Source organism: Schistocerca cancellata, chromosome 2 (genome assembly GCF_023864275.1).
Source record: "Schistocerca cancellata isolate TAMUIC-IGC-003103 chromosome 2, iqSchCanc2.1, whole genome shotgun sequence".
Classification (NCBI taxonomy): domain Eukaryota; kingdom Metazoa; phylum Arthropoda; class Insecta; order Orthoptera; family Acrididae; genus Schistocerca; species Schistocerca cancellata.
The window spans coordinates 731,791,955-731,814,692 of record NC_064627.1 but is presented as its reverse complement, the minus strand read 5'-3'; the positions used below and the strand labels follow the sequence as shown (position 1 = coordinate 731,814,692).

Genomic DNA, 22,738 nt, shown 5'->3' with positions numbered 1-22,738 from the left:
TGGACTATTGAGGTAAGGAATTAGGACGTTCTGCGAAGAATCGACGAGGAAATAAATATATGGGAAACACTGACAAGAAGAAGAGACAAGATGGTAGAGCATCTGTTAGGACATCGCGGAATAACGTCCATGATACTAGAGGGATCTTCAGACAGAAAAAGCTGTAGAGGAAGGAAGAGACTGGAATACGTCCAGCAAATAATTGAGGACGTCGGGTGCAAGTGCTACACTGAGATAAAGAGGTTGACACGGGAGAGGAATTCGTGGCGGATCGCATTAAACCAGACAGAAGACTGATGACTCAAAAAAAAAAAGTCGTCATTCATCACTTCTTCAATAGTATTTAATTTTAGCACTTAAATTTAACTTTCCTTCATATTCTTCTTCTTTAGATTTACAATCGTCCCCTAGCAACCGTAGTTTAGGGCTCCACTCTTAAATTAGTAATCAAAATGTAGTTGGTCCTGGCTTGGAACCCCGCCGCTGTCTGAATTATGAATAAAGATCATCAGCAGTGACGACCGAAGCCTTCTGTCATAGAAATTCGCCCTCGTTCTGAAACGGCTCAGTCAAAGGAAGCCGAGGAGCGGACAGAGTTTCAGAGTTGCCCTTGGGGTGGGAACCGCTCCTAAAAGGCGAGAAAATCAGTAATGATCAACAGTATGAGGATGGAGAAGCCAATGGGAACCATTTCATTAACGACACATAATGTGAAGTAGCTGAAAGGGTTATGAGAGAATATGGGTTTGGTACTAGGTATCAGAGAAGAGAATGACTGAGTTCTGAAACAAATTCAAGTAATAATAGCGAATACTCAATTCACGAACAACTAGCGGAGGAGAGAGATTCTGAAATCAGATACTAGATTGTGAGGTGGACCCAGAAGCAGATACAGACACAAGTTAGAACTAATGAAGAGTAGGCAGAAGTTTATAGGGATAGTCAGGAAAGGAAGAATCAAAGCACAAAGAAGTGGAATACGGAACTACTAAGGAACAACTCAGTAGGCAGTTCAGTTGAAGAGGAATGGATATCTCTAAACATGTAATTCACAGAAATTACAAGTAAAAAGTAACTACGAAGCAACCATGGGTAACAGGAGAAATACTTCAGCTGATCGGTGAAGGAAGGAAGCACAAGAATGCTCTGAGAAATTCTGGAATACAGAAGCACAAGTTACATAGGAATGAAATAAACAGGAAGTGCTGGGAAGCTAAGGCGAAATGACTGCATGAAAAATGTGAAGAAATCGAAAAAGAAGTAGTTGTCGGAATCACTGACTCAGCATACAGAAGACTGAAAGCAATTATTGGCGAAATTAAAAGCAAGGATGGTAACATTAAGACAGCCACGAGAATTTCATTGTCAAATGCAGAGGAGAGAGCGGATAGGTTGAGAGAGTACATTGAAGACCTATATGAGGGGAGCACTTGTCTGATGACGTGACAGGAGAAGGAACAGGAGTCGATACAGAAGAAATAAGAGATACGGTATTAGAAGAAGAATTTGAAAGAGCTTAGGACGACTTAAAATCGAATAAGGCGAAGGATTGGATAAATTCCCATCAGAATTTCTAAAATCATTGGGTGAAGTGGCAACAAAAAGGCTGGTCACATAGGTGTGCAGAATGCATGAATCTGGCGATATACCGTCTGACATTCGGAAGAACATCATGCACACAATTCCGAACATAGCAAGAGTCGACAAGTACAAGACTTATCGCACAATCGGCTTAACAGCTCATGCAACCAAGTTGCTTACAAGAATAACATACAGAGCAATGGACAAGAAAACTGAGGATGTATTAGATGACGATCAGTCTGGCTTTAGGAAAGGTAAAAACATCAGAGAGGCAATTTTCTCATTGCATCTGATAATAAAAGGAAGACTAAAGAAAAATCAAGACACAATGACGTATTTATCGACATGTAAAAAGCGTTCGACATGTAAATAGCGTAAAATAATGGAAATTTGATAAACATAGGGATACGTTATAGGGAAAGACGAATAATATGCAATATATGCAAGAGCGAAGTGGGAATTACAAGAATGGAAAACCAAGAACGAAGTGCTCGGAGTAATAAGTGTCCAAGACAGATATGTAGTCTTTCTCGTCTACAGTTCAACCTGTACATCGAAGAAACATTGATGGAAATAAAATGAAGGTTCCAGAGTCGAATTGATATTCTGGCTGAAAGGATATCAATGATACGACTCGCTGATGACACTGCTACCCTCAGTAGAAATGAAGAAGAATCACAGGACTAGCTGAATGGAATGAACAGTCTAACGAGAGAAACAGGAACGTAATTAGAAGTATCAGAAATGAAAACAACGAGAAACTTAATATCAGGACTGATAGCCACGAAGTAGATGAAGTTAAGAAATTGTGCAATCTAGTAAGCAGAGAGGACACCGAAAAAAGGCTAACGCTGTCAAACGTGCATTTCTGTACAAGAGAAAGCTACTAGTATCAAACATAGGTCTTAATTTGAGGAAGACATTTCTGAGAAAGTACGTTTGGAGGAGACCATGGTATGGTTGTGAAACATGGACTGTTGTAAACCTGGAAAAGAAGGAATTCGAAGCCTTTGAGACGTGCTGCTAAAGAAGAGTGAAGAAAATTAGGTGGACTCAAAGATAAGAGATCAGGAGGTCCTCTGGAGAATACATGGGAAACACTGACCAAAAGAAGGAACTGATCGTAGCATGTGAGTCAAGACATTAGGAAATGGCTTCGGTGGTACTAAAGGGAGCAGCACAGGGTAAAAGCTGTAAAGGAAGGTGATAAGAATAGATCTAGAAAATAATTGAAGACGTAGTTTGCATGTGCTACTCTGATATGAACAGATTGTCATAGGAGAGGAATTCGCGGCGCAGCTCATCAAGCCAGTCAAATGACTCATCAGTCATGCGTTTGGTTTGATGAAGGCCACCAGGAAAAAATTGTGTACCTACACGACATCAGGCATGTAACCGAAAAAGTATCATGATCTCTCCATTGGAAAAAAATTACGGATTAGTTCCCCATTCGGATCTCCGGGAAAGGACTGCCGTGGTGGAAGGTGACCGTGAGGAAAAGACTGAATAACCAACAATGTATAACGCTGTACGCGTCTAAATGTAGATACAGTGGGGATACGCTAAATGAAATGCATAGAAGACGAGGTTTTATAGTCAGATGAGTTAATATTAACAGCAGCAGAATGTCGTCTAACGCGAGTAGGGTTCGTTATGAACAGGAAAGTATGGAAAAGCGCGAACTATTGTGAACAGTTCACTGATAGATTTCTTCTCATCAGAATCGACAGCAACTCATCACCGACAATAATAATTCACGTACACATGCCGACGTCACAAGCAGAAGATGAAGACATGGACAAAGTATGCGCGTATACTATACGGTTAATTCAATGCGTATAGGGAGTTCGAAATCTAATAGTCATGGAGGACTGGAATGCGGTCGTAAGGGAAGGAGTAGAAGGAAGAGTTGTGGGAGAATAGGCCTGGTAGTAGGAACGAGAAAGGAGAAAGACGAGTTAAGTTCAATAAATTTCAGCTAGTGATAGTGAATATTCTCTAACATCCGTCCTATTCAGTACCTCCTCATTAGTTATGTGATCTACCCACCTAATCTTCAGCATTCTACTGTAGCCCCACATTTCGAAAGTTTGTATTCCCTTCTTGTCCAAACTATTTATAGTCCATGTTTCATTTCATTAATATGTACGTATACAATATCTTTAAATTACACAAAAAGAAAGCATACTATGGTACATGACATAATAGAGTTACAAATATTCGAGATGATATCAGAACAGAAAGAGGGCTATAATCGTGGATATTGCAATATTGACAATAAGCACAGAGACCACAGCTACGATTATCAGTGGTCAACGTTTTGTACCAGTTTTAGCATGACAGTAATAATAACAACAAACCAACGTTAGACAATGTGAAAATATTCTTAACATGTTTCAAAGCTGTTAACGTAATTACAACGTAAACTGTTAAACCATGATATAAATTAAATCTCATAAGAGTCTTCACCACGCACTGCTACTGGGCGAATTTACATAAAGTGCTGAATGTAAATGATTCATTACGCTTCATAAAATTGTTTCACAATTTTTAATGTTGCATGCATAATAAACAGAAAGTTGACTAAAACGCAAATAAAATGGCAAGTACATAATCAAGTCCATAGTAAAACATTTTATGGAGCACAAAATTGTAGAGAAAACCTACGAGTATCTACAAAATAGGTTTTCATGCTGATAAGTCACGTGTAAGGTATTGCACCTTATTTGACAAGTAATTCAATGCCTAGGCCATAGAGCTATGAAATAAGTGTAAGGTATAGGTTACTGATGTGGACAATAATATGACCACAACAAGCATAGTTGTAAGGGCGAAAGCAGGTGCTACCTAACGTATTGTATAGAAGATTGCGATGTGTCACCCAATGTCTGGATCCTGTAGACCTACTGGTATGAAGGCTACATGAATGTTTGAATTCGGTCCGACATTAGTTGTTAAGAGTAAGTGAATTTTTTCACTGAATTTACTATGACTGTGCTTGCTGTCCGATTGTGTAACCTATGCTCTACCTGGCTCTATCAATTTCCCATGTCTGAACTCACCTATAATTTTATTATACTATTATATTAATTATCGGAAATCATCCTCATGTTAGTTGTTAGCCCTAAGTACTGTAGTTCTTTCTTTGCCATTACCATGAGTATCCATTATATCTTATAGCAGCATCAAGGACTGTATCAGCACAGTTCTACACCAGAACTCACACAGATTTCGAACATCAGATAAGTAGACTAAGACAAACCGTGGCCGAAACGTTGGTTTCTTCAGTACAGGTTTTTTTTTTTTTTGCTATCAGGAAAACTTTTATAGAATTTTTTTTTTGTTTATGTCACGCAAAATTTCGGGTTATGTCGCGATTATCGGGAGTTCAGCTAAAGAACAAGTTTTTTTAAGAACTATTGCTGCTGAGACGGTCACTAAATATTTTTCGATCAGTATGATTGGAAAAACTATGGCATGCTCTATAATATGTAAGCTTATTGCTGATGTAAGAAAACTGGTTCATTTTATATATAGCTTACAGTTGTTCCTACATCATATGTTACTATGTTAGTTTGTACGAGACTACTGCCGCCCGGTGGTACTCTGCAGTATTATGTTCTTTTGGAAACTACACAGCACTAAGGCGCCGGTTATCAACATACACACGTCTGACAGCAAGGGATGGGCTCTATCTGACGTATTTGACACCTATGTGCTTTACTTATATAGTTTTGGCTGTTATTTTAGTGTATTTAGTGGTGCATGTGGAGGTCGTTTCCGTGAGGTAAACATTATCGTAGGCTATGGCGGTGGAGTGTGTGCAGTGTGCTGAAAGTAGAGGCTTTATAATTCGCGTATCCGATGGTATGTAAAGCTCAGTCATTCTTCGGTATTACGTATGATAATTATAAACCTAGTAACCTATTTGTAACACTTACAGAGCTGAAGATGATAATATAGCTTTGTTGAAACTTGTGATCAGGGTACGCATCAATGGCGATTTGGGAAGTAAAACTTCTATAGTGAAAGTTTTTTTACGTTGATATAGAGATCACTCTCCTCGCATTGACCGTTAATTACTGAAACACAGTATTTTTATTTATTTCTTGTAGGTGTTTTTAAGCACAATATGAATTATTGTAGTAATAAATATGAGTAACTCGTTATAGCATATTACACACTTCTTTACACGAAACTCACTTTCTGGGTCTTCCGTTTTATTACTACAGCTTGTGTTTTGTACATTTTTAGATTTTCGTGTCTGTGAATTAGGCCCAATATTCTAAGGATTGTGAAAATTTTATTGCACATTTCACTGACGAAGCTTTTTTGCAGATCAACGAACTATAGAAAGTACGGGTTTTCTTCATTCCGTCTTTTGCTACCAAGTGAAATATCAGAATTCCTTAACGGTTTCGATTTTTTAAACCAATCTGATCATCATTCAGTAGGGCTACATCATTAAAGTTTCTTTGTATTCTTCTGTATATTTTTCACATCAATAGTTCACAAGCGCATTTGCTTCACTAATAGCTTCTGCATGTTCCCTCTCGTGTGTCTTGGTAAAGTAATGATACTACGGTTCTAGAAATTTACGTTTTAGCTGCTTGACAGGTTTTGGGTCCCGACTCAAATAAACTTATTCCTAAATCTACGCAAATTTCAGTAACGCCGAAAGTATATTATGATTTCTCCTTAGATCTGCGATTGTTGTCCCATCCACGACGATCTCATTACAGATACAACACAATTTCTCATTATAAATAAAGGCCAACGATATCGGTAGTTTTATTTTATTGGTACCATAGCTGAATTCATCTTAAGCAGTTCGTATAAATCGCGGAAAACAAAGAAAAAATTGTAACTGGATGGAGACTCAGAACTGCTCGTCCGGCATGTAGTGCTACGTACGAAGTCATAGGGGGGGGGGGGGGGGGACGTAGTATTCCGTCTAAATTAGGAACTAGTTTCTCATTACTGCGTGTGTTCTTACATGGAGTGCGAGATGTAACACACTACGTTCACCTGAGCTGCAATAGGAAAAATGTTTTGTTAAATAAGTCAGGAAGCAAATTACAATGCCAGCTGGAGTATATGATTTGCTGTACTGCTCTAGAAAACTAGGCACATATATATAGTAGCTGCTCTTGTGAAATGCAACTGCACCTTCATTACACGCTCTGTTTGTGACGTTAAACTGCAATATGTGACGCAAACATTGCAGCAAACATGTCGCTGCCATTCCTCGCAAAAACACACAAACGTGCACACACACACACACACACACACACACACACACACACACAAAGTTCACGCACGCACGCACGGAAATACCTGCCTTCTACAGTTGCAGTGCAAGTTAACAGTTGACAGTTGGACTTACCATCAGTATGGCATAGCTTTTCTTTCATGTTTTACAGTCTAGACTACTTTGAGATTAACACTAATTGGATACAACTCAACTGGTCAAATTTTAGAAAAGTACCACTTGCTTCTCACGTTTCTTACCATTACGAATTGAAAACTACATCACGCCTACGAAAATGTTTATCATGCTGTGTGACACTACATACCTGATATTAACTTACAGGTTTTATTTTTGTCTCGTCACTCTTCTCACATGTTTCACGGAATTCTGGAGTACTTTATAAGCGAACAAATATTAGTCCGTGATTTCGAAGTATTTGATACTGTAATATAGTAACGTGAACGTATGGTAGTGTCACGAACATCCATTACGAACTGCAAGTTTTGGCCGGAATAGTTCTCGAAACTCAGACACCGTGGCGCCGCAGCCAAATGTGAAACCCTCACCTGAAACTGAATCAATAAATAACAAAAATGATGTTACAAATTCTCAAATCTAGTTACCGCTAATTTCACGAGACCGATCCAATGTAAACAGTAAGTAAGAAAAAGCGACTTGATAAAATCAAAGTGTCGCGTTTAAAGGAAATGCTCCCTACTAGACGTTACTACGAAGTGAACAAATGTTCCCCAATCTGACACTTTTCTGAGTTTCTTGTCTACAAATTTTGTATTCTACTAGTCTCAGAAGTGCGTCGTGTATTGCAAATGAAATGTAATTATATGATGGCCCTCTTTGTTGTCAACAACCCCGCACGCTCTGCCGGCCGGAAGACTTCGCTGGCGTAGTGGTAGTAAACTATTGGGTTGGTGCCTAACTTGACAGCCTTTTTCCGTACGTTTAGTAACCACAACAGATACACATAACAGAGACTTCAGTCATCAATAACACATTCTCCTTCACTTCAGCCAACCTTCCTAATCGTTGGTGTGACATTGCGTCTGCTGATCGTCTCAGTTGTTGACAATAAACGTTAGCAGTGATGTTTACCCCCCGGGAAAGCAGTTCATAGTACACTACACCATCGCGGTTCCCCCGTATAGATAACTTTGTTTTCTAAAAGTGCACAGATCTTTGTACGAGGAGCTGCTGCTTTGTTTGGGCTCAGCCACTCCTTTCTTTTCCTTACATTAGCATAAAGACACCATACATCGTCACCTGTAACTATACGGGATAAAACAGTCGTTGTTGTCAATGAGTGAAACGATGAAGAGCAAGCAGAGGTATACATATGGCCACCGCTGGTTTTTGTGAATGGCTCTGATCATGCGGTATACATGTAACCGATTTCTGAATCTTTTCCTCTGCCTACAAATCTATAACAATGGTGGAATGATCGCAGTTCATCACATGTGCAGTACTCGAGTACAGTGACGTGGATTATAGTATGATAATGCATTTAAACGATCCTTATCAAACCCTGAAGGTCTTCCTGAACGTGGAGAGCCACTAATGGTAAAACGATCCTCTTTAAAACATTTTCTTGCCGTGCTCTGTCCAATGGCATTATCCCCATACAAGCCGCAGATGTTTCTGGTTGCCTTCTCTGCTGTCACTCCTGTATTGAATTCGGATGAATATGTCCGAAATGATTCGATTTCTCTGTGGCAGTCCATTTTCTAGCGTCCACAACTCCACTAACTATCTCCAAATGACAAGCTGACAATATGTAAACTAAAATAGCGACAGTGAATTACAAATAACACTGACAGACGGGAAATGAACCAACAGAAATTAGAATACCAAGATGCAAAAAATAAAAACGCTTCAACCTTACTCGTACATTATATTCTTACTTAAGACAAAGTCTTGATCATGTCTTCGATCTGAAGATGGCCAGATTGTTAGCTGAAACTAGTAATCCATCCAAGTAAAAAATATTTTCTGTGAAATCTTGACTTCATGGATTTCAGTCCTATTATTTCAAAGGTAATCGGCACAATTGTTAATACCTTTATCCCGTGTTGATACAACAAGTTTAATATCTTCATGGAGAAACGCTCCTGTTTGCTTACGGAACCATGATTGAATGCAGGTATGCACCTCTTCGTCCGAAGCAAATCGGGTGCCACGAATGTCTCTCTTCAAAAAAAGTGAAATCGCATGGCGAGAGATCGAGAATGTATGGAGAACGTATAAGGGAAGGGCATTCCAGCGAAACTTGTGTAGCCTACTCGAAAGAACCTGGGCAACTCGTGGGCGGACCCACTGTCGACCACGCCGCAGAAGTTTCGCTGGGAAGCCCTTACACACAGTCCCGATCTCTCCCAACGCAACGTTTATGGAGCCCTGAGGAAAGACATTGGTGACTGTCGTTTTGCTGCAGTCAAAGAGTTGCACGCGTCGGTGGAATCATGGTTCCACAGCACAGCAATTGCTTATCCATGAAGACACAGACCGTCCTGTCTCACAGTAGGATACATGCATAAACAATTATAACCATTACTTTTGGAACAATAAAGAGTTTACTTACTTTTTTTTTGCATCCGTCCTGTTTTAATCTGACTGCTCCTTATAATACAGGGAATTACATTGCAAAGAAATTTGTTGCCAAATATTAATTCGTATTTCTTTAAAGGGTAACAAGAATTAAGCATCTAACATAAAACATTTCATATATGAATCACGAACTGAATTTAAATGCGGTGCTTTACAGTTCCGTATATTTTATGATTAGGAAGCTTGGTACATGAAATATGACTGCACAACTCGTTTTAACATCTTTATATCGAAGTATTTCAAGATATTAGGAGATTTGTTAAATTTTTTAGTACTCGTGAAATATACTTTTCTGCAGTAGTAATCCGTATTATAAGAATAAAAGATACTCGGTAATGTGAATGAATTGCCGGAGAATATCACGTGCTGAAATCAATGACAGGAAAATCGTATTTCGTTTTATCCTTTTCAGAACTTTTCTATTACGGAAAAAATATGTTGATTCATGTATTTGAATTATTTCCTTCCGAACTTTTAAAGATAAAAACAACAAGGTCGAAGCCTATTTAGCAATACAACACTACAAATAATCCATATTCTTATGTATTTTCTGCTTGTGAGGGACTATGAACTGGAAACTAGACTGATGAGAGGCAGATGCAGCGGCCGTCCTGGCACATTCCCGGTTGCCTCGCCTCGTTGAGCCAGCGAGGTGGTTGGTATTCGTGTGCGAGCTGCCGGGGCGATATTTATGTAGTGGCTGGCCTGGGCGCGGCTTCCTTCCCGCGGGGCCCGGCCCGTCTCGGCACGGGATTTATCGTCCGCCCCGGGGAATGTCCGAGCACGGCTGCCACCACAGCCCTCCAGTGCTGCCAATGTTGCTGCCGGCCACCAGTGTGTACGGCGCCGCCCGCGCTGCGCCGCCCCCTCCCCCCATCCCACTGGCGAACGCCTCGCCAACACACGGCGCGTTCTTGTGGCGCTGTTGTCTGCTCGTACAACAGGCTCCTGTTTCCGACCTCCACGCGCCCAGAAGCCAACCAGGGAACAGCATGGCCTCTCTCACAAGCCTCTGCGTGGGCTGCGTGCAACGACCCCTCCGGATAAAGGCCTTGTGTAGCAGAGGAACTGGTTCACATTTACCGGCTCTCAACGTTAGACAACTGAACGTCACGGAAGTCCTCTACTGGTGCAGTATTCTTTTAATGCGAGAAAAGGAACTGTGATTGATTTGAATGTCTTATCAGAGCGCTTATTTCAGAGGATTTGAAAGCTTAAAGCTGTCAGTTTTTAAAATGTAATTAAAACTGGAGTCCTTAACTAACGTAAAAGCTCCTAGGATCCAACGTAATTTTTTTCCCTTTCTTTTTTACTAACTCATACTGGATGAATAAAGAGGCACATACAAATATGTATTACTCTGTGTGTCAGGGAGAGATTACGTATAACTTAGTCCATCTCATATATTTAAGAAAAGACAGGTTTAATTCTGATGAAATTAGAAATACTATCCAATTAGATCATCACATAATATTAGCCTTGTACAGCTACCGGCAATTAGGTTTTTTTTTACCCAGAAACACACTTTGCCTCCATAATAAAAATTAAAGATAGTACGCATTTAAAACTGAACGATTAATAGGTGACAGCTGAAATCACTCACGTTAAAATTCTCTCATAATGTGTACTCAAGCACTCCTAATGTGTCGAATCTATATAATATCACACTATGAGAATATTGTGGGCAGTATATGGTGTTATCGTTAGCACTGCTAACTCATGAAAAAGGGGCTCCAGGTCCTCTGTTATGATAATACCAGACTACATAAGAGAGTTGAGACACCTGCAACAGTACAGCGCTTTGGGTCATCGACCATCCTCCCGACTTGACCACATCCGACGTTCGTCTGCTTCCAAAATCTAAAGAACAAATTCGAACACTTCACTTACGTAGTAATGAAGTACTGCTGAGTCAGACGTTCAACAGCGACAGGTGGGCGGAATGTGTTAAAACCGTACCAACGACTAGACTCACAGCTGGCGTAGGTGTACTCGACTATTTTGGAGAAGGATTTAAAGTTCGGTAGAGTGGGGTGAACACCATATCAGGGATAGAGTGCAAGCCGGCCGGTGTGGCCGAGCCGTTTTAGGCGCTTCAGTCTGGAACCGCGTGACCGCTACGGTCACAGGTTCGAATCCTGCCTCGGGCATCGATGTGTGTGATGTTATTAAGTTGGTTAGGTTTAAGTAGTTCTAAGTTCTAGGCGACTGATGACCTCTGATATTAAGTCACATAGTGCTCAGAGCCATTTGGATTGTGTGTAAATAGTGGAAAGACAAAAGTAAAGAAGTAGTGGAAACAAGATTATCTATATAATTCACATCAAAATTGGACATCACATAATAGACGAAGAGAAGGAATACACGAGAACGTGAAAAAAGAGAGTTATCAGGTAAAGTCGGTGAGAGAATTTTGCGAGATCCCTCCACTCGTCGTTATGTTGAACGGCACAATTTTATTATCTGTCATAACAACAATATGCAAGGAGACGAGGTGCTACCAACATACAGTCTGTAGGTGTGAAATCAAAAAAACTCCGAACATTGCCAGACTGTTTTAGATAATGTGTTGTACTACACTGCTGCTGATTAGTTTATCTCTTATGTGAATCCCAGGGCGCTGATGACCTCGATGTTGAGCGGCCATAAGCCCCAACACACACACATTATGTGAATCTTCCACATTCAATAAACTAACGAAAAACTGTTACTTAGTATGCACTGTAATAACACAAGCGAATTACGGCTTTCCGCGGTAGCGTTACGAAAAACTCTTTTCAGTAGTGCAACAAAGTATCTTAAATTGTCACGAATTAGCAGGATAATACTCAGTTCCGCCTTCGAAACGGTTTGTAGCTACTTTCAACCAAAAGCCTTACTGAAGTAGCGTTACAGGACTACCACAAGCGTATGCAGAGGTTGCCAGTTAGCAAATCATTCAGTGGCACAATTAAGTCAATACAATTGACACAGGCTGAAAAAGCAGACACTACAAGTGTGCAATCCAGCAAGTTTTCCGCCCTTACATTTACAAGGTACAGAATCAAGGTAGCGAAAACTTGTGGGATAGAAATTGTCCTAGGATTTCTTTACTCATTTTAGATCTGTCTGCTGGTGGTTCTTTCACAAAGGAGTTAAAAACCTTGCTTGCATCGAGATTAGACCAGAAACCTACTACACTCCTTCACTCGAAGAGCAAACACTTTACCGCTAAACCAGCACACAGCTGCATGTAACACCTCTACTTTGTTTTCCCAGTGATGACTAAAACACAGAATTCGCACAAATGGCAAAGTATTTCATATGGTGCGAAAAACATATAGTTTCCAACCGCCGAATCAAACCACGAGAAAGAATTTCTCGCAGTGACCAGAAAGCAGAACTCAAACGCTGTGAAGATAATTTAACAAATGAACCACTGCTGTATTAGTTCCAGTGAAGCTTCCGATAAACTGAAAGGAAAGGCAGTTATGATGAGAATATGAAACAAGGAACAAAACATGCCGATTGTAATGTGTCAAAATATCATTCTTAGGAAAACTGTTATTCATTCTTTTAAAAATCGAGGAGACGAATAGTAGGGTCTACTCACAGTGGTTACAGTATAGCTGTGGGTAATGCTTTCTCAGTAACAGCGGAAATCTTCTGATAAATGAGCTTTCCAACTTTTACACAGATTAAGACAGAGAGGAACCAAAGTTATCCTAGGCGGGTGTGGCACGGAATTTCTGTGCAGTATCTCGTAGACGGCGCATTTTGCTCGTAGTTTATTTGTTTGGTATTACACAAAAAGGATATCTTTAGGCTATCAAAACATTAATATGGGAATCATCGAAGTGTAATTATTAAAACAGGCGGCTACTTTAAGTATTACGGTACTTTTGCCTGAATATGAGTTAGTGGACAATTTTATTTCATCTTGGAGACTATTGGAAGGCTTCATAACCCTTTCAAGACAGTCACTGCGTACATTAACACTGCTCCTAAGACAACTACACATCAGCTCTTGCTTATGTAAAAAGGTGAGTGTCACACAAACAAGTTAAAATCAGGACTAAGAGGCAAGGATACTAGACACCTCTCTCTTACATCACCGTGGAGTAATTTGATGTAGTTTTCTCATGCTAAGGTATCAGAAGGAGCGACCTGTTTTACTAGGTAATAGCTTTCTAAAGCCAAGATTGCATATATATTTCTTTGTTTGGAGCTTCAGGTTGAGGCACCAACTTTATGAACAATTTTATAACAAAAGACAAAAATCCGAAGAAAAAAGACAGCTAATTCTGTAGAAACCAGTTTTTGTAAAAAAATAAATGTTTTTGCGATCCCGGCCTGAAGAATTTGTACGGTAGAATAACCTCAAAAAACTAACCGTTGATAATTCAAACAATTTAACTGAAATGAGGTTGACGAAAGAAATTAAGCATTTCGAGATAAAATCTAAATCATTTCTTCCGTAAATATTTCCGTTTTCAAATCGCCCCTACACAGCTAACAAACGCCAAACACATGTAGTAATAGATGTCTTCAAGTCGTTTTAAACACGTTCTGCATCTTTATTCTTCAAGTTTGCAGATTTATTTCTCAATTTAGTTACCGTGGCAACTCAAACATTTCTCCCAACGAGGGACCAGTTCTTTTAATACCACCACTGTAGAATGTTTGATAACGGGGCCACAACTTTCCCTGTGGTTGCATCACTTCATCACTATCAGAATGAAATCCTCAAAGCTGTTCTTTAACTTAGGAAACAGATGAAAATCGCATGTGACCAAGTCGGGACTGTATGGAGGATGATCGACGGCAGTGAACCCAAAAAGTCGGATTGTTGCACGTGTCGTCACGCTCGTGCTGTGGTCTGGCATTGTCGTGCTGTGGAAGAGGGTAATGCATGTGCGGCAGAACACTTCCAAATTCTATTACAGCAGTCTGTTTCTCACGCAGACATGGTTATGGTAGCACTACCATGGTTTTATTTATCTTTTGGTCAGCAGTCTCCTGACTGGTTTGATGCGACCCTCCACGAATACCTCTACCGTGCAAGCCTTTTCATCTCATCGTAACACTTGCACCCTACGTCCTCAATTATTTGCTGCATTATCCCAGTCTCTTCCTTCCTCTACAGTTCTTGTCTTATACAGCTCCGTTTAGTGTCATGAGCGTTATTCCCTGATGTCTTAACAGATGTCCTACCACTCAGTCCCACCTTGTTATCACAATTTTCTACACATTTCTTTCCCCTACGATTCTGTTGTCAGTATTGTTCTGCTACTTTTTTCGTCGATCAACTGAAGTATTTCTTCTGTTACCCATAGCTTCTTCACAGTTACCTTCGTTACAGCTATGTTTTTCTTTCCAACTTCTTTGATTGCCCTATTTAGGGATGTCCATTCCTCTTCGACTTAACTGCCTACTCAGCTATTCACTATCGCATTATCTACAGCCTCAGAGAACTTGAAGCGTCTTTCTTCTTTCCTTAGTATTTCTTTGAGCATTGATTCCTTCTGTCTAGGCTTCTAAACTTCACTCTGCCATTAATAATTACTAAATTGTGATCTGAGTCTACATCAGCTCCTGGGTACGCCTTACATTCCAGATTTCGGAATATTTGGCTGACCACCTGTGATGTAAATGGAACCTTCCCGTGTCTGCAAGCCAAGTATACATCCTCCACTTGTGATCCTTGAACAGAGTATTCACATTTATTACCTGATATTTACTGCAGAACTCAGTTAATCCTTCTCCTGTCTCTTTCCTTCTCTCAAACCCATATTCTTCCGCAAATCTTTTCTCTAGTCCTTCGGTTATAACCGCGTTCCAATCGCCTTTACTACTAGTTTTTTATCTTCCTTTACTTTCTGAATTACTTGTTCAGTTTGCTGATATAAATTATCTTTCTCTTCGTCTTCTGCTTGGGAAGTCGGCAAGTATACGTACACTATTGTAAACGGTAATTGATGGTTTTCGATTCTGATGTGAAAAAGCCTATCGCTGAACTGTTCACAGTAACACTCTGCCCTACCTTTCTATTAATAGCGAATCCTACTCCAGTTAAACCGATTACTGCTACTGCTGCGGTCTGACCAGAAAACCTTTCTTTCCGTTTCATTTCAGTGACGCCCACTGTATACAGGGTGGTCCATTGATCTTGACCGGGCCAAATATCTCACGAAAAAACTACAAAGAACGAAAATTGTCTAGCTTGAAGGGGAAAACCAGATGGCGCTATGGTTGGCCCGCCAGATGGCGCTGCCATAGGTCAAACGGATATCAACTACTGTTTATAAAATAGGAGTCCCCATATTTTTATTACATATTCGTATAGTACGTAAATAAATATGAATGATTCAGTTTGACCACTTTTTTCGCTTTGTCATAGATGGCACTGTAATAGTCACAAACATATGGCTCACTGTTAACAGATAGGTTCTTTAAACTAAAATACAGAACGTAGGTACGTTTGAACATTTTATTTCGGTTTTTCCAATGTGATACATCTACCTTTGTGAACTTATGATTTCTGAGAATGCATGCTGTTACAGCGTGAGTACCTGTAAATAACACATTAATGCAATAAATGCTCAAAATGGTGTCCGTCAACCTCAATGCATTTGTCAATACGTGTAACGACATTCCTCTACAACAGCGAGTACTCCGCCTTACTTAATGTTCGCACATGCATTGGCAATGCGCTGACGCTTGTTGTCAGGCGTTGTCGGTGGATCACGATAGCAAATATCCTTCAACTTTCCCCACAGAAAGAAATCCGGGGACGTAGGATATGGCGAACGTGCGGGCCATGCTATGGTGCTTCGACGACCAATCCACCTGTCAGGAAATATGCTATTCAATACCGCTTCAACCGCACGCGAGCTGTGTGCCGGACATCCAACATGTTGGAAGTACATCGCCATTCTGTCATGCAGTGAAACATCTTGTAGTAACATCGGTAGAACATTACTTAGGAAATCAGCATACACTGCACCATTTTGATTTCCATCGATAAAATGGGGGCCAATTATCCTTCCTCCTACAATGCCGCACCATACATTAACCCGCCAAGGTCGCTGATGTTCCACTTGTCGCAGCCCTCGTGGATTTTCCTTTGACCAATAGTGCATATTATGCCGGTTTACGTTACCGCTGTTGCTGAATGACGCTTCGCCGCTAAATAGAAAGTGTACAAAAAATCTGTCATCGTCCCGTAATTTGTCTTGTACCCAGTGGCAGAACTGTACACGACGTTCAAAGTCGTCGCCATGCAATTCCTGGGGCATAGATATATGGTACGGGTGCAACAGATTTTGATGTAGCATTCTCAACACTGACGTTTTTGAGATTCCCGATTCTCGCGCAATTCTTCTGCTACTGATGTGCGGATGGAGCCGCGACAGCAGCTAAAACACCTACTTGGGCATCATCATTTGTAGCTGATCGTGGTTGACGTTTCACATGCGGCTTAAAACTTCCTGTTTCCTGAAATAACCTAACTATCCGGTGAATGGTCCGGACATTTGGATGATGTCCTCCAGGATACCGAGCAGTTTACATAACACAAGCCCGTTGGGCATATTGATCACAATAGCCATACATCAACACGATATAGACCTTTCTCGCAATTGGTAAACGCTCCACTTTAACACGGGTAACGTATCACGAAGCAAATGCAGTCCGCACTGCGGAATGCTGCGTGATACCACGTACCTATACGTTTGTGACTAATACAGAGCCATCTATCACAAAGCGAAAAAATTGGTCCAACTAAAACATTCACATTTCCTTTCGTACTACATGAATATTTAATAAAAAGGGGGGTTCCTATTTAATAAAACACAGTTAATATCCGTTTGACCTATGGCAGCGCCGGCTGGGATGGGCGCTACAGTCTGGAACTGCGAGACCGCTACGGTCGCAGGTTCAAATCCTGCCTCGGGCATGGATGTCTGTGATGTCCTTAGGTCAGTTAGGTTTAAGTAGATCTAAGTTCTAGGGGACTGATGACCTCAGACGTTGAGTCCCATAGTGCTCAGAGCCAATTTTTTGAACTTATGGCAGTGCATCTAGCGGGACAACCATAGCACCATCTGGTTTCCCCCTTCAAGCTAGACGAGTTTCGTGCATTTTAGATTTTTCGTTTGATGCTTATTTCGTGAGATATTTGGCCCGGTCACTATCAATGGACCACCATGTATACACTGAGCATTTCTGTTTTCAGATATTTCTAGTTTTCCTGCCACGTTCGAACTTCTGTCATTCCATGGCTCGACTCGTAGAATGTTTCACTTTCGTTTGTCATTCAGTTTTTTTTTTCTTGGTCATTCCCCCCCATGACAATACCCCGCCGGACATCGCACCGCTTTGACGTTAAGTGCACTTCATAGCAGATCTTTCATCTATGAAGAAGTCTAGGCCGTGCGGGGCAGAAACCCAAGTCGTCACTGTAACAAAAAGACTCGCCAACAGCTGAGACACCGATATGGCACGAAACTTCCACGTCCAAACGAGTAACGCTGCAATGTTTTTTGACACTATTGCTTGTAGAAGAACTCTGCGTATTGGTGGTTCTAAATGAGACATGATAGCAGACAATGCCAATTTCGTAAAGACTGTCGGTACAATTCCTTCCGTCCAGTTTAACAAGCCATAGAGTACTTTTTGGGGGTTTGTCACAAACATTAAAATTAACCATAAGGAGAACGGCTGTATTCCGACAAGAAAGAGTAAGGAAATCGGCCGCGACATGCTCGTCTGAAGTCTGAAACCGCTGCTAGGCCTTGCAGTCTGACACAAACCAGGCAGTCTCTCCAGCGACCCACTCACAGTGTGGAATGAAAGATCGACGTAAGCTGATGACTGGAAACGCAGCAGAGAGAAAACGATACAAGCGCAGGTAGCCTGGGATCAAAGCTGCATGAGTCAACAAAACCAAGATCGTCTAAGAGAATACTGCAACTGGCAACTCAAACCGAAGTACAAAGAGCGCCTTAGTGTTTCTTTGTAAGAGTCAGTCAGTTGGTGCACCAGTACCGAGATACAAACTGGTGATCCACCACCCTCCGAACCGGAAATTTGCTCGTATTTTCCTTGGAAGCCTAAAGGCTTTCTTCGTGTGATGTACGAATATTCGCTGGAAAGTGATGCCTCCGCATATTTAATGAGATAACTCTCAAAACTTTTTCAATAAGACAAGCTTTATGAACTTTCAGCCAATGGCCTTACCACAGTGGTAACACCGGTTCCCGTCAGATCACCGAAGTTAAGCGCTGTCGGGCTGGGCTAGCACTTGGATTGGTGACCATCCGGTCTGCCGAGCGGTGTTGGCAAGCGGGGTGCGCCCAGCCCTTGTGAGGCAAACTGAGGGGCTACTTGATTGAGAAGTAGCGGCCCCGGTCTCGTAAACTGACATACGGCCGGGAGAGCGGGGTGCAAACCACATGCCCCTCCATATCCGCATCCCCTGACGCCTGTGGTCTGAGGATGACACGGCGGTCGGTCGGTCTCGTGGGGCCTTCCAAGGCCTGTTCGGGCGGAGTATTACCTTTCTGCATATTAAGTCTTCACGTCTACATGAAGTGTATATCTTAACATAGTCACAATGGTGACGAACACCTTTCTGCCAACGAGACCAGTTTGTAGATATCACTACTGTAAAATTTTTGACTTTGTTGATGAAGTTGCAAACTTACATATGCTACCACGGCTTTATCACTATCAAAGTGAAGTCCTAGAAGGTGTTCTTTAGGTTTTGGAAAAATGTGAGACTCGGATGGAGCCAAGTTGGGAGTTCATGCAGGACGATCGATGACAGTGAACTCAAAGTGTCATATTGTTGCACACGTCGAATCGCTCCTGTATGGTCTGGGCATTGTCATGGTGAAGGAGAAGGTGCACTCGAGCTCTTCGAATTCTAAACTCCATTACAGCCCTCTGTTTGTCACGCAGTGACATAGTTAAGTTACACACCACCGTATCACACAATATAATTCGGATCCCTCTAGCGGCAGAAGCCTTCAGATATGTAAACATGAAGAATAAAGACGTAGAATGTAAATAACGTTTGTTTTATCTGCAAATTGTATAGAGATTTCGCGTAAAAATTGTGGAGACATTGCTTCTCAGCCCGCCCTCGTATTTGCTGCGACCTGTGGAGTCACGGCTTTCAAATATTGTTTCTGCCAGTATCCAAGGAGGTCTCAAATCTGCCGGGCTGACTTAATATTAATCAGTGACAATTTGAATGTGGGTGGCGAGGATGTTACCGGAGCTCAGCGCTTGCCTTATTGTGCCTTAATCGTGCTGCTATCACTCTCAAAATTGTGGTAGTGTTTCCCCTTACAGTTTTTGTTTTCTAACATCTATCATCAGAAAATGTTGCGCGTGTGAAAACAGGTGCTTGAAAGAGGAGCTTGGAGAGGAATAGTAGGTGCACACCACAGAGTTCCGCCATTAGTAAAAGACTAGTTTGATAAGTTAAGCAGTGTACCTGTAGATGCACAGAAACATAAATACTATCTGAAGCAAAACAGAAGGGTCGTTCCGAAAGTAATGCATCCTTTTGTCGTGGTGACTTTGAATGTCCGAGGCAGATGTATTTGGCATAGTGCTAATGCTTGAACTTTTCTCTTGCATTTGCAGATGTTCCGCTATTCTGCGGTAGTTGGCCCCCAGCAGAGAAATATTCAAAAATGGAGTCTGATATGCACGCGCGTATAAAACAGCGACGTGTGATTGAACTCCTCACTACTGAAGAAATTTCACTGAAAGAAATCCATTGACGTTTGCTAAAGGTGTATGGAGACGATAAATAGGCGTGATCAATATGAGGCTATCGATACGGCATTTTCAAGGTGGTGAAGAGTGTGTGCATGACAAGCCACGACCCGGTCGACTCTGCACAGAATGAAGAGCGTCTTGATCAACTCATCTCTGCTGATCGGCGGGTAATGACCAGAGAATTGTGTGCAAAGCTAAATGTCGGCTGTACTGCCTTAGAGACAATGTTGGGACATCTTGTTTATCACAAAATATGTGCGAGATGGGTACCGTGAATGCCTACAGAATGGAAATTTGTGAGGACCTGCTGGAATAAAATAAAACTGAACGTGACAATTTTCTGAATCGTTATCGGAGATGAGACGTGGTGTTACCACTACGAGCCGGAATCCAAAAGACAGTCCATGGGATGCCGACGTCAAAGAAGAAATTCAAGACACAGCCGTCTGCAGGCAAAGTGATGTGCACAGTCTTCTGGGATAGCCAGGGTATAGTTCTTTTGGATGCATTGGAGCCTGGAGAAACTGTTTATCCAGCAAGCCACCAGACGACACTGATTAAGCTGAAAGCTCGAATTTTCAGGGTAGAAAGACCAGCTTTCACCTAAAACATGGTAGCGCCAGGCCCCTACCAGTTTTGCGACCCTGTTAACTCACTGCGAAATTCGGCCGGGCAGTTTTACCACATCCACCGTACAGTCTCTATTTAGCTCCGCCACACTTCCATTTCTTTCGGCCTCTGAAAGATGGACTACGTGGTGAACATTTTCAAGACTCGGATGCTGTTGTCAAAGCTGTAAGGATATGGTTGTTACCCTCAGCTGGCACCAATTTTTACAAGCGCGGCATGCAGGCTGTGGTTCATCGTTGGTGAAAGTGCATAACAAATGGTGATGACTATGTGGAAAAGTGCCAGTCTGTAGCTGAAATATTGCTCTATTTATCTGTGCTGTTGTGAGTCACGTATCTGCTATAGTTGCCATGAAAAGAAATACGAGACATGGTCACACAGATACTCATACAAGCCATCTTCACTCCACTCTGTACAGTCCTCATACGCCCACTTCTCACACTTTAAAGACTTTACCCTATGATCTGATTGTCTTGTCGATGAGTATGCAACGAAACAGTAGGCGTTTCATTCTCATCTTTAGAAGAGGTGTTTGCCTCACACGTCTTTAGACACTTCTCTTTCTTACAGTGTAGTCCCGAAGTTTCGTTTAGCCTTCCAGGAAAAGATATTTTTGTTGCAATGGATTCATTTTCATAGGGAGAAAATACTCAAAACAAAGTAGGTCATTTTGCATGGTTGCTGTTCTCGTAAATTATGTGCAAGTGATCACGCCGCATTTTCCTCTTTACCTGGTTGATGATGGTCTTCGATATTAGGATCTGGGTTTACAAAAAAATGGCTCTGAGCACTATGGGTCTTAAGATCTGAGGTCATTAGTCTCCTAGAACTCAGAACTACGTAAACCTAACTAACCTAAGGACATCACACACATCCATGTCCGAGGCAGTATTCGAACCTGCGACCGTAGCGGTCACGCGGTTCCAGACTGAAGCGCCTACAACCGCTGGGTCACATCGGCCGGCGATCTGGGTTTACACTCTCCGGAGATACAATGAAAGAAGACTGTGATTGGACATCATTCGACGGACCAAGAAGTGGAGGAGATGCAGTAACTGACGCCTTACGTTCTGGGAATTTGGCGTTGTTCTTTCTGTTGTATCTGATGGCGCAAATTCCTCTTCGTCAAATGCATTTGCATTAAGCGAGAAAATACCCGTTTTCCTAAACCCAAATGGATCATTTTGCATTGTTGCTGTTCTAGTAAGTTACATGCAGGTCCAAAAAACTGAGCTACTTGGTTCTGGGTTGCCACTCTTCTCGGATGGATGTTATGCCATGTCTTAATTTCATGGCCGTGTAAAACACTTAATGTTCTTAGCTCAAATAAAAATACAGCTCTTGAATAATGGATAGTTAATGAAAGTATTAGTGACAAAACAATGTAGAAATGCGAGCAAAGTAATGTAAAATCTATACGTTATTACGTAATTTTTGTTATTAAAACGTTACAAATGAGCAATGTACGGTCAAAAGCATATGCTTCTTATTTCACACATTTAAATTTTATGTAACGAAGTGATGTTGTAATATCAGGTAGTTCCGGTTTTATTCCATTCCTTCTACCCGGATTGGTTGGTTGATTGGTTGTTTCGGGGATGGAGACCAGACAGCGAGGTCATCGGTCTCATCGGATTAGGGAAAGACGGGGAAGGAAGTCGGCCGTGCCCTTTGAAAGGAACCATCCCGGCATTTGCCTGGAGCGATTTGGGGAAATCACGGAAAACCTAAATCAGGATGGCCGGACGCGGGATTGAACCGTCGTCCTCCCGAATGCGAGTCCAGTGTCTAACCACTGCGACAACTCGCTCGGTCTACCCGGATTCACGCAAACTGTGTCTTATCAGTAAAATTCTTTCTGCATACGAAAGATGGCGAAGAATC

At 41.5% G+C, this 22,738-nt stretch overlaps 1 pseudogene; it reads left to right on the top strand.

Annotated features, from left to right (window-relative positions):
* Positions 1–18,656: 18,656 nt before the first annotated feature.
* Positions 18,657–18,774, top strand: LOC126163516 (5S ribosomal RNA; annotated as a pseudogene).
* Positions 18,775–22,738: the final 3,964 nt, after the last annotated feature.